Source organism: Lichenostomus cassidix, chromosome W, assembly GCF_008360975.1.
Source record: "Lichenostomus cassidix isolate B80296 chromosome W, HeHo_3.0, whole genome shotgun sequence".
Lineage (NCBI taxonomy): Eukaryota > Metazoa > Chordata > Aves > Passeriformes > Meliphagidae > Lichenostomus > Lichenostomus cassidix.
The window spans coordinates 4,559,496-4,573,342 of record NC_139510.1 but is presented as its reverse complement, the minus strand read 5'-3'; the positions used below and the strand labels follow the sequence as shown (position 1 = coordinate 4,573,342).

The 13,847-nt window shown below is 45.2% G+C and overlaps 1 long non-coding RNA gene across 1 annotated transcript in view; it reads left to right on the top strand.

Moving 5' to 3' along the window:
* Positions 1-13,847, top strand: part of LOC146425341 (uncharacterized) — a 413,168-nt gene that overhangs the window by 104,680 nt on the left and 294,641 nt on the right. The window lies entirely within an intron of this gene.

Below are 13,847 nucleotides of genomic sequence, written 5' to 3'. Positions count from 1 at the left end.
GTCACTGATCACACTTGCATAATACCTGAGCCTGTCAGCTATTGAACCCACCGTCTCTTGATTGCCCTCAACATTAATAGTTGCAAGGAAAGGGGCATGATGGTCTGGCCCTCGCCTTATAAAGCTCCACATCATTGGCGTGGTGCACCTGACCTTATCAGGGTCATTTTCATGCTGTCCATCCCCCCCAAAGAGCATCTCCATTATGGCTGCTTCTCTCAGCCGTTGGATCCCTTCCTCAATGGTCTTCCAGGTCAATTTACGGTAGGGATCCTGCATTCTGTCTTTGTTGTCAAACTTCTCTCTTACACCCATTAAAAGCCTCTCCCAGAGAGAAAGGGGCCCTGTCTCCCTTGCGAACACTTTGTCAACAGCCGGGTCTTGGGCCAAGGGTCCCAAATTCCTTGCTTCATTATTATCCAGCTGCACTCCTCGGCCCATAAGGTCCCAAACCCGAAGTAACCAGGTTAGGAAAGCTTCATGCGTCCGTCTCTTAACATCATCTCGCAGATTACGGAGAGTATCAAAGTTGAAGGACTCAGTGATGATTATGGGCTCAGATTCTACTGCTGGTTGTGAGGGCAATGGCTCCCCATCATCATTAACTGGGCGTACTGATTTGGTCTTATACTTTGTACGCACCAGAGGGGCAACTTTGGCTGGCTGTGACTGCTCTTGAGATTCAGCTGGAACCTGGATGGTTGTAACATCTGTGGGTTCCACTGCTGCACCATCAGACTCTTTCCCTTTGGGGCGAGGAGAGGGTTTTACACCTGCTAGGGAGATGTATTCCTTCAGCAGCTGGTGTATTCTGTGTATCATCTCCTCCACTAGCACCCCCACCCATTCTGGACGGTTTGTTTCTGAGGCAGGCTGTTGGACAGAGTCAGGCTGTGGGGTATCCCCAGGCTCTGCGACAGCCTTGGGCTCTGTGGCTGCATCCCTATTCCCTGGCACAGGTGTTGGAATGGTTACCCAGGGTATTTTCACCTTATCCTGGAATGCAAGGTAGGATAAACTTATCAGCTACAGCAACATCAGCCACTGTATGATATCATAAGCATTTAGAGAATTTCCAAACCTTTCGAGCATTAGTTGGGTAGGCCCAAAGTAATGAATAAAAGGTTGAGAGAAACCTTCTCCTGGTGTTATCTCCTCACAAAAGGTACCATTACCAAATAAACTCCAAAAACATGTACTGACGGTGTCAAAAAACTGTAGCCATGTGCCTGCCGTTAAAATGAACTGAAAGATCCAGAAGTTCTTCACCCTATTAGCCCATTGTGCAAACTGGATGACAGCCACAATAACCTTAGTTATAGGACCCATGATTAGGTAGGGAGCTGCAAATGGGAAAAATGTGGTCACAATTATGTGCCAACCAAACCAGGGTATACTCAGCATAGTACCACTTAATGAGGTTTTCATGTTCACCACACTAAAATAGGTCTCACAGAAACTGTTATTCCTTTTTCTTCCAATGCCCTCGGGCCCCACGTTGGGCGCCAAGATCTGTCTTGGTTTGAAAGACAGGTGTCTGCCAAGAGGGGCTGAACCTTCCCCTAGAGCAGAGGATGTGATTTTCTTCCCCTCCTCCCTCTGAATTATTTAATTTTGTAAATCAAGGGCTTTCAGGCAAAAGGTATGGGAAAAAGGAGTATCAGTTCTTTACTAGTATCTATAAACAAACAATAACAATAATAGCAAACCACAACTAGAACCAGAAAACCAAACAGCAGATAACGTGAGCTGCTGAGTCTTCTCCCGTGTGGTGTAATCACGGTTGCAAGCAGCAGGGGCGCTGTTGAGCTCCCGGCCGGCCAGGGCAGGTGCGATGACTCCCGAGCAGCTGCAGGTGGCGCTGTGGCGCAGGGTCAGGTCAGCGTCGGGGAGCTGCAATGGCGGACGGGCTGAGAAAGCGCGGAGGGCAGCGAAAGCAGCTCGGGGCAGCGAGAGAACAGGGCAGCAGGAGCGGGCGCTCTCTCTCTCCGGCCAGCGAGAATTTCTACAGTCACAGCAGATGCTGCGGTCTCGTGCGGCAGAGGGCGGGGCAGGCAGCAGAGGCAGCCGGACTCTCCCGGCAGCAGCCACGGGAAAACGCAGCCCGGGGAGACGCGCCCTTCCCAGTGGGAAGAAAAATTGAATCAAAGCTCACCCAGCCAGGAGAGAAGAGAAACAGGGCACAATTGGATTTCCTCTGGTAGCAGCTGGAAAGCAAAGAGCCAGCAGCCTCTACCCTCAGCGTCCGAAACACGAGAGAGCGTTCCCCGGCCGGCTCTCCCTTACCTTGCCCTGCCCAAAAACCTAGCCTTTGTCTTTTACAAAAGGCTTGATCGCTCCGAACATCGGACCATTTGTTGCCTGGTAACAGGAATGGGAAGAAATTCTCAACCCCCGACAGCGGTCACTTGAAAATTATTCACATTCTCTCAGTGTCTCACTCTGATTCCAGACGCCAGCATTGATAGTCTGGATTAAGCTATTGACTTAATCTGAGCCATCGATCTCGGCCAGCAATCAGGGAGAGAGAGAAGGGGGGGGTGTTTGTCCTGCCACAAACACAAATTGCCAAAGCATCTCCTACGCTAGGATTGTGTTTTTAGTGCTCTCTAGTGTTGGCACAGTTAGAGTTACTGTTTTAGTGTTAATTATTGAGTGTGTGTTAAATCTTCAGTTATATTTTAGTAATTGCAAGGTCTGGATTTGCATTAATTGTGGATCAGACACTAAAGTGGTTGTCAGTAAATTAGAGATTTGGTATCATAATGGGATTAGGCTTGTCTTCACAAACCTGGGAAGGCAGAATACCAAGATGTTCACCTTAAGGTTGTATTTTACAACACTGAAAGAAGTTCAAAGGTGACCCTTTAAATCAGAAACAGTTAATAGAATACTGTAATCGTTGGTGGCCAGAGTATCCATTAGGTGATCAAGAGAAGTGGCCTGTTAATGGTAGTGTGGATTAATATACAGTTTTACAGTTAATGTTATTTTGCTGGATGAGAGAGGTGGAATGAAGTGACTTAGGTAGACCTGTTCTTTGAATTGAGAAACAATCAAGATTTGAGAAAGATGTGTGGTTTGATAGCAAGGGAACTGAATGATTCTATGGTGTTAGTTTTGGAGAAGTACAACAGGCAGAAATCTCCTGAACATGGTTGTTTGTCATGTAATACTGGGAAATGATGTATGAAGCATGGTGGTGCAGAGGAAGAAATTGAACTGTTGGTAGCCCCTGGAAGGAGGGAAAGAGGAGCTGAGGCTGCAGCTGAGGAGTTTCCTCCAGCTTCAGGTGAAGGAAGCACAAATGGTCAAGCTGACAGAGGAGTGGAAGAAAGGATTTCAGGTTTGGAAACCAATGAAGGGTTTAGTCTGGTGGCAGGGAGAACACGCAAAGGAGGAAAGAGAAGGAATGAGGAAAAGATGGTGATCCAAGTCCCTCTCCAGCAGGCAACGGGGACAGAAGGACTGATTACAGTTAAGGTACCATTCTCAGTGACAGATTTAAGATCTTGGAAAGAATTGGCAGGAACATATAGGGAAGATCCTGAGAAGGTGGCTAAAATCTTTGAAATCATCGTCAGGACTCAGGATCTGGACAGGAACAACATACAGGTAGTTTTCGATACACTACTAACTCTGGGTGAAAGAATTATGGTAATAGCAAAAGCGAGGGAAGAGGTTGAGAGAGTGCATGCTCAGAATGTTCAGCAGGGAATGGTGGATCAGCATTTCCCTCTTGAAGGTTGCCGGTGGTGTCCTAATAACCTGGGTCAAAGAGAATTATTGATTCAATATCAAAGATTAGTTCTATTTGGGCTGAAACGTGCTATTTCAAAACCTATAAAGATGTCAAAGTTATATCAAACGGTCCAAGGAAAAGATGAATCCCCTTCTGATTTTCACCAGAGACTCATGGATGTGGCCAGAAAGTACACTAACTTGGACCCTAAAAGGGAGGGAGATGCATTATGATTAGCAGCATTATTCATGGGACAATCGGCTCTAGATATTAGAAAGAAATGTCAGAGACTAGAGGGGGAAGATTCTAGGAACGTAAACAGATTATTGGAAACAGACTGGAAAGTATATAATAACTGGGAGAATGTCAAGGAAAGCAAGGATAGAGAAATTCATAGCAGCTTAAATGAACCCGAAGGCCCAGGGGGGAGGATACAGAATAAAGGATTGAGGGAACCCAGAGAGGGGTGGCTCTCATAGTCAGCCTGTGAAAAATGAAGTTCATTCTTCTGTTACAATTTAAAAAGTTTAATAAAGGACAATAGGGGACAAAGACAATAAAGCAAAAGTGACAGCACTGGGTGCTTGCCTTTTAGCCAGAGGCATACCTGTTATTGTTGGTGACATTCCTTACATACCCTTCCTATAGCATCAGTCAAATACATATTCATAGAAAATTATACATAATCAAACATCTCCCCAAACTAGTTTGCATGTCCAAGGAACTTATTAGCATGGCCCCTCCTCTGATCCGCCTTTTTAGAGCATGCACAGTCCTCTTGGTTGTGGTCTGAAGAGTCCTATTGCCCCCCGTTCCATGGTTTCAGCAGGTGACAGTTGCTAGTACTTGAAATGTCAGTGGCAGGGGTCCTCATCACGCCCGTGAGGCACAGATGGACTCCACACCTCAAAAGTTATGAAGTAGGTATACTTTTATTCCAGCTGGAGGTACATGGGGGGTAGCCCCTCCGAAAGCATGCTCACCTCAGCAGCACTTCACTTGGTTTATATGAGGTTACAGGTTACACAGGCATGAAGTTACACAATCCCCCTATACATATTCATTACCTATCCCCACTTTGTATTATAATGAGTTTCAAGTTCATTTAAATGTGCTTGCGTCTGCGCAGGCCCACCTCCGGGATGAAGTAAGAGTCTTCCTCAGGATGAACTCTTCACCCTGCCTCCTTGTGCACGCTCCTTGAGTTCTTGGTGCAAGTCCAAACTTCAGAGCTGACTCAGGCCAGTTCCAGGATCTGAAAGCAGGATATCTGGTCACGGTTGTTTTACTCCTGTCAATGGCTTTGCATTCCTTTTTGCATCTTCCCTTTCTGCTTGGCAAGTGCAAAAACCATTAAGAAAGCAATATACTGGTTTTAGCAAGCAGCTTCTAGTAAATCATTATCCAACCTCTAGCCCCCTAAATCACCTGTTCCTCTGATGTTATCCAACCAAGCAGGTGGTTTAGTTATAGTAAGTTAACTACAACAATTCTAAAAAAAACATATCAGCTATTTCAGCACTGTGTCTAAACTAAGTTAGTTACAAAAACAAAGGCATTAGTTATTATTACACAACTATATCTTTATAACAACACTACTTCTGTAAGAATTAACATTATACACATAGCATCCATTTTAATATTTGTGAAAAGACAACACTATAATATGTGTTTATCACAGGCCTCTAGGTAGAAATCAGTGTGCAAGATGTAAAAAAAGTCATTGGAAGCATGACTGCCCACGAAGAAACAGGCACACCCCTTATCAGGTGTATTAGTTTGAAAACAAACCAGTGGGAGATCGCAAGTCAAGATTAAAATTTAATAGGAAAAATTAAAAATAAGTGAAATAACACAAGGAAAAACACTGACAAAGTCAGATACAACCTGACACCCTGTTAGGGTGGTGGTAGCAGTCCAAACGAAGTAGTTCAGTTGAAGCGGTGATCCTATGGAAGGTCTGGTCTCCAGCTGAAGGTCCAGTGGTAGCTCTTGTTCTCTGGGAACCCAGTAGACAGGGCTAACTTTGGTAGTTCCAAGGCCAGGTTATAGCCAGGTAGGAATGCTTGGCTCCTCCCTCCTGGGCGGAGCATCTCACAATAGGATGAGATAAGTCCATGAGTCATGCGGTGGCTTCTTGATGGCCCATTGTCTGTTATCTGGGGTGGGTCATTAGCAGGAGATAACAGCTAATGGCCCACAGCTGGTGGTAATAGAAGACTTAAATACATCTATATTGTAACCGAGGACATCAGGTTGCAAGGCTTTTAACATTAGATGAACCATGAAGGGAACCGGGGGAGTAATCCCCAGCTGAATCCCTGGTTACCCTGGTGCTGGGGAACAAACAGATGGATTTTCTGGTGGATACAGGGCCAACTTATTCTTTTCTAAATACATATAAAGGAGTTTTTAGCCAAGATACAGTAAATGCCATTGGTGCCATCGGGAAGAGTGAAAATCTGTTATTTTTCCAACCTTTAAAATTCAAGATCGGTAGACAGTGGTTAACATATCAATTTCTATATATGTCTGAATGCCCAATGCCTTTGTTAGGGAGAGATATTTTAAGTAGATTGAAAACACAAATAATATGTGAAAATGGACAAATACAAGTATGTATTCTAGAAGGTAAAGCCCTGGAGGCTGTCCTGGATTAGAGACAAATATCTCTAGGTGGAGAGCACTCCAAACAAATGCCTCCCCCCAAAAGCCAAGGGCTTTGGTATCCCCTCCCCCCCCACTCACAACAGAATTTCTTAAATGAAAGTGAAAAAAAACCAACCTATTTATTTAACAAAACACACAGAGTGCCCTGCAAGGCACAGGGGAAGGGGAAAACAGGGGAAAAGGAGTTATTAAACCTGAGTTAACAGGTGGTAAGCTGTAGTGTCCTTATCTCAGATATAGTTTCCCCTCTCTGGGGGCCCCCGGGGGCTGGGCAGAGTTGCTCCAGTAGCTCCCTGGAAGATTCTCATCTGCCATCCTCCGGGGCTCCTTGTGTTTTCTTGGCGAGAAAGCGAATCGGAGAAAAGTGTCCAAAAAGGAAGATGATGAAGAGGCACCCCCAGGGAAAAACTCACAGCGTCGACAGCAGCTGCCAGCCAGTCCCAGGAGTATCTTTTCCTCCACCTCACTTCCCCTGCAGAGAGGCTTGGGAAAAGGTTTTAAATAACCCGCTCTCCTCCCATTGGCTGAATGCAGTTAAAGCTGCAGGACCACATTTTCTGAGCATACGAACAATGATATGGGAATACACAGGATTACCCTCACCCTAGGACAGAGGCCCAGGTTTTTATGTTGTTACAGCAACCAAAGGCAACAGAGGGAATCCCAGTGAATTAGGGGGGCTAGAAGTTACTAATTTAGAGGGGCTAAAAGCTGAATAATTATCTTTAAGAACTAATTTAGGAGGCCAGAAGTTGGATAATGATTTACTAGAAGCTACTTGCTAAAACAAAATATCACTTGCTTAACGGTTTTTGTGCTTGCCAAGCAGAAGGGGAGGATGCAAAGAAGAACGCGGGACTATTGATAAAAATTACTGAGTGTGACTGAACATCCTGCTCTCGGACCCCAGAACTGTCTCAAGTTAGTTCTAAGGCTTGGACTTGGACCAAGAACCAAAGGAGCATGTGCAAGCAGACAAGGTGAAGAGTTTATCCTGAGGAAGACTACTACCTTCATCCCTCATTTATCTTCGGGACCCTCGCCCACAATTAATCTGTAACACTGCACTTGCGCGAGCATATTTAAATTAACTTTGAACTCATTATAATATGAAGCAGGGATAGGTAATGAATATGTATAGGAGCATTGTGTAACTTCATGCATATGTAACCTGTAACCTAATATAAACCAAGTGAAGTGCTACTGATGGTGTGCATGCCTTTGGAGGGGCTACCCCCCATGGACCCCAGCTAGAATAAAAAGCATACCTACTTCTGAGTTGCGGAGTCAATCTGTGCCTCACCAGAGGAAGTGGAAAATGCTGTCACTCCATTGGTGTGGGCTGCTGGGATTCTAGGGAAATCAAAAGCAGCAGAAACAGTAAGAACACAGTTTAAACCTAATGCCAGACTGGTAAGGCAGAAACAATATCCTTTGAAATTAGAAGCTAGAAAAGGGTTAGAAGAATTAGTCGCTACATTTGTGCAGCATGGATTATTAAGGGAATGAGAGTCAGAATAAAATACTCTGCGAGGCTGCTCTCAATGGCTTCTTTACTGGTAGGAAAAGAGTATTTTTTCTCCTAGTCTGTACTCATGTCTGGAATTGCCCTGACCCAGGTCTCAGAAAAGATCGATAAGAGAACAAAGAATGATCAAGGGCAAAGGGATCAAGAACCAATAGGAAACCAAATACTAAGAATTGTGTAATTTGGGACCAATAAACAAGATTTGCTTTGGGTTTTGAATGTATAAATATGTGAAAAGTCTGGTAAAGAACCATGTGTGATGGAATGATTTTCACTGCACAACCCAAGCAATGTGTGGATGAAATGATTTCTATTGCACATCCTGGCCAGAACAACATCCTGGCCGGAATAAAGTAATGCCTTCAATTTGGGGGTCGCCCGTACTATTACAACTCATCCTCTCAGAGGTAATGGGTGTAATGTCATTTATTTTCAGGAAGCAAGCATTATTATAGATACAAGCGCTAATCACACGATACACTGATACATATAATTGGATAAAAGTTCAAGTTCATGCGCCTAATCTACTTTGCTAATTGGCTGAGGCTTTTTGATCACGCTTCTCCTATCATTAGCTAAGGCTCTGTCTATTCTTCTTTATCTTGTTTAACATTCTTTTATGATGCTCACATTTTTGGCCTTTTACATTCCATTATCTCCTGGGAAAGAGACTTCAGAGTCGTTCCCACAGGTTGAATTAAGCTTAAGAAACATATTCATATGGCCCTGTTCTGCGAGCCAAGTTCCAACACCTTCATTCTCTAACACTAGATGTTGGAGACTTTTTGTTTTCCCCGTAGTTTCGGTGACAGGCTGAGAGATTTGGAGTTGTTATGATGCCTGATGGGTTTTTTGTCCTTTTTCTTTATACTTTTATACCCTTTTTATATACTTTATACCCTTTCCCATTCCCTGTACTTTTCACTCCCTGTATCTTAGCCCCATGTTTATAACCCTTTTACTCTAGCCTAGTTCGGAATTCTTTGGGGAAGACGAAACATCCCCACAATCTCAAGAACACGAAGCACCAACCTTGAATGGAGCCTCATCTCTGGAACATGTTTTTGTAAACTAAGTTGTAGCCTCATTTGGGGGGAGATAATTGGAATAAGGGGACAATTACTTCATTTGTTAGGTTTCTTATTGGGGGATTTTAGATAGGTATGCTAATTGGTGAGGTCCATAAAATTGTATACGCGTTGTACCCAGGGGCTTTTTTGTCATGGTTCCACCTTTGACGATGGTGCACCTGGGATCCTATTAAACCAAGGTAATACCCTTTTCCCTATACTGCGGTGTCTGCATCTTATTTTTACCAGCATTTTAGGCATCAGTTCTGGCAAGCCAGGCAGGAGCAGAGGGGACCCCGAGTTCCGATTCTGGACTGAAAAACACCCCGCTGCACCCCCCCCCTTGCCGGCACTATATGGGAGAGATTGCGAAAACCAGGGAGTTTCTGAAAAACCTACCGCAGAAACACAGCAGGAGAGGTAAGATCAAAAGAAGGGGTTTTTTTATGGTTTTATTGCTTGCTAGCATCTGGGGTAGATCTCCATCTGGGCGGGAGTGTGGCCAGAGGGGCCATAAAGGAGGGAATTTTAAAACTTACTCCGCTCCCGCAGGGGGGCTGTGAGGAGAAGGGGACACTCTTTGTTATTACTCACAGCAGCCGCGTGGTGGCTCACGGAGGGCTGCGGTTCAGCTGTGGCCCACGGGTTGGGGTGTGGGTTTGTCTGCCAGAGGGTGGTGGTTCGAATCTCACCAGGGTTTCTAAGCTGCGCGCGCGTGGTCTTTCAAGCTTGTTTTCTTTACTCTGCTGGGCAAGGGAACCGCGGGTTCATTTTTCGCGCCAGTCTCTAGGCTAGGAACTTTTTCTTACTGTTTCTTTCCGTCTATAAGCAAAATATGGGTGGTGTATTATCTACCAACCCAAAAATCCCACAGGATTCCCCGCTGGGTCTGATCTTAAAAAACTGGCACATCCTAACGGGGAAAAACACCCCCCCATACACGGGAGAACTAACTAGGCTTTCGCTGTGGGTGTGGCCTCTGTTGAAACTGCAGGGGGGCGGGAAATGGCCCCGTTTATGCAGTCTGGATAATGAACTTATTACAAAGTTACTCGTAGAACTTCGGGTTCAGGGCAGGTTTGATGAGTTCAGATATGCAGAATTGTTTTCTATATTTCTAAATCGAAAAGAGGCGTACAAAGAAATGAAAGAGAACCGCTTTGAGATGGCTTTACAAAAGATGGAAAAAAGATAGACAAAAGCAGCCTCCAACAAGGGATGAGGAGATAGACATGACAGACACGGATTTGGTAGCACTGGCTTTACGCGGGGGGATATCACACCCCCAGCTGCAACAGGGGCCAGCCGGGCCGGGAGGGGGTAGCTGGCCAGCGCCTCCTTCCCCTCCTCCTCCCCCTCTCCCTCCTCTCCCTCCTCCCCCTCCTCCCCTTCCTCCTCCCCCTCCACCTTTGCTGCTGTCCACTCCCCCCTTTCACCTTCTTGATACAGCGCTAGGGATGGGGGATGGGTGGCCTCCGCCCCCTCCTCTGCCGCCCTCCCCAGATCGCTCTGACGATGAAGATGAGGGCAGAGCAGGGGCGGAACAATCTCCGCCCGCTCGCCGCACTGAAGGCAGAGGCAGGGGCGGAAGCAGGGGCAGAGCAGGGGCGGATAGATACCCGCCCATTCGCCACACTGAGGGCGGAGTCAGGGGCGGGGCAGGAGCTGATCGGGACAAAGAAGAAAGCACGTCTGCCACTGGCCCCTCCCAGACTGGGGAAGGGGGGAGCGGCGGGTGGCACTCACTTCACTGCTCAACTAGTGGCAGAGCTGAGAGAAAAATAGCTCAGATTATGCATGAACCAGGTGAATCCAGTGCAGATAGCTCCGAGGAGGAAAAAAAAACTGAGGCTGAGGCTGCAGCCTTGGCAGCCAGCGGGCCTACTGGGAAGAAGAGGGGGAAAATAGCCTGAGAGGCTATAGGGGCTACTAGTCCGGTTGCTAAATGTACTAGATCTAAGAAAGATGAACTAAGAAAGGAAGAACTTGTCCTGGAAGTACCTCTAAGGCAGGCTGTCGGGAATCAAGGAGTGGTTTATATCAAAACTCCCTTCTCCCTTGGAGAACTCTGACAATTGAAAGAGTCAGTCGGAACATACAGGGAAAACCCAGAGAAAGTGGCCATGTGGTTTGAATTAGCCATCAAGGCACAAAACCCAGATTGGAGTGATCTAAATGTAATGCTGGATGAATTACTAGATAGTACAGAAAAGGAGATGGTCATCAAGGCTGCTGTAAATGTTGTAGAGACTCAAATTACAGCTGGTACCCTTCATGGACCTGTTGGTAATATTTTTCCTTTGATGGATCCAGGGTGGGATCCCAATGTGCCAGAGCAAATGGCCAGATTAAAACAGTATCAAAAGTGGATAGTTATTGGACTAAAATGTGCTATTCCTAAAGCGATAAATTGGGCCAAAATATATGAAATTAGGCAAGGTCTAAATGAGACCCCCACAGATTTCCTGAACAGGCTCAAAGAGGCTGCACGGAAATACACAAATTTAGACTTGGATTCCCCAATGCAGCAATCTCATTTAGCCTACATATTTGTAGGCCAATCTACACCTGATATAAGGAAAAAGCTGCAAAAATTGGATGAGTATGATATAAATAAGTTGTTGAATGTGGCCTGGAAAGTATATCAAAAGAGGGATTCAACAGATAAGGATACAGAAGATAAGGGAAATAAACCCCACCACAAGAAGAAACAGGGTCAGGGGAAGTCATTTGGTAAACAAAAAAAGGGTCCGCCTCACCCTCCTCTAACTGAAGACCAGTGTGCCTACTGCAAGAAGAAGGGACACTGGAAGAATGAGTGTCCAATGCGGGTGAAACAGACACCCCCAGCTTCTCAGTTAGCTGTGGATGGAAATTGACGGGGACCGAAGGCATTATCCACCCCAGCAGAGCCTTCGGTTATAATTAAGCTGGGGAAAGATGATGTTGAATTTTTGGTTGATATGGGGGCAACATATTCTGTGTTAAATACTTTAAAGGGGAAACTGAGTCAAGATACTGTAGATGTGATTGGTGCAACGGAGGTAAGTAAAACAAGGCCTTTCTTTCAACCTTTAAAATTTAAACTGGGAAAACATTGGGTGACTCATCAATTTTTATATATGCCAAATTCTCCAAAACCATTGTTGGGCAGAGATTTAGTGGAAAAATTGGAGGCAGAAATTAAATTTTCCAAGGAAGAGGGAGTGAAAGTTATAATTCCTGAATCTAAATATGTTGAAGCAGCTACTATCCTCATCCAGGAATGTTGTGGAGAAATTCCTGAAGAAGTTGAAGATGTGGTTATTCCAATAGTATGGGCCAGTGATTTTCCCGAGAGATCCAAAAGAGCTGAACCTGTGAGTATTGCACTCAAAGCGGGAGCAACACCTGTAAGGCAGAAACAATACCCTCTGAAATTAGAAAGTCGTAGGGAACTAGCACCTGTAATTGAGAAATTTCTCAAATTTGGGCTGCTAGTGGAATGTGAGTCCAAATACAACACACCCATCCTGCCAGTAAAGAAGGCTGATGGTAAGAGTTACAGGCTAGTGCAGGATTTGAGGGCAATCAACAAAATTACAGAGGACATACATTCAGTTGTACCAAACCCCTACACTTTTCTGACCACACTGACCAATGAACTTGGGTGGTTCACAGTCTTAGATCTCAAAGATGCCTTTTTCTCTATTCCAATCCACAAAGATAGCCAAGAACTCTTTGCTTTTGAGTGGGAAAATCCTGAGACAGGAAGAAAGACTCAACTCACCTAGACAGCGCTACCCCAAGGGTTCAAGAACAGCCCAACAATATTTGGATATCAGCTATCAAAGGAACTGGAGGACTGGAAAAAACAAGAATCAAAAGGAGAAATCCTTCAATATGTTGATGACATCCTGATCGCAGCAAAAACATGAGATGACTGCATCCAACTCACTGTAAGTCTTTTGAATTTTTTGGGCATGGGCAGATACCAAGTCTCAAAGGAAAAGGCACAGGTTGCCAAAGAAACAGTAGTATACCTGGGCTGGAAATTTTCCGGGGTCATTGACAACTTTGCAGGGAATGGAAAGAAGCTATTTGTCGACTTCCAGAGCCCCACACGGTGAGAGAGATGCAAGCTTTCCTCAGTATAGTAGGTTGGTGTCGACTTTGGGTGGCAATGTATGGAATACTAGTAAAGCCTCTGTATGAAACCCTTAAGACAGCTGAAAAGGGAACCATCAACTGGACAGAGAAAGCAAGATCTGCATTTAAACAATAAAACATTCCTTGATGTCTGCTCCAGCTTTAGGGCTGCCAGATTTAACAAAGCCCTTTGAACATTTTACATACGAGCAGCAGAATAATGCTCTAGGGGTGCTAGCACAATACCTTGGGGATCAGCAAAGAGCTGTGGCCTATTTTTCAAAACAGCTAGACAATGTTAGCCAAGGGTGGCTAGGGTGTCTGAAAGCCATGGCAGCAACTGTCATCCTAATACAGGAGGCTCGGAAATTCACCCTTGGGCAACACATTGTTGTGTATGTACCCCACGCTGTGATTTCTGTGCTGGAGCAAAAGGGGGGACACTGGCTATCCCCTAGCAGAATGCTTAAATACCAGGCTGTGTTGTTGAAACAGGACGATGTCACTCTAAAAACAACATCTGTTGTAAACCCCGCAATGTTTTTGTCATCCATATTGCTTCATAACGTGCCTGAGCATGACTGTTTGCAGACAATAGAAGAAACCTATTCCAGTAGACCAGACCTGAAGGATGTGCCTCTGGAGAATCCAGATTGGAAACTTTTTACTGATGGGAGCAGTTTCATACGGAACGGCAAGCATATGACAG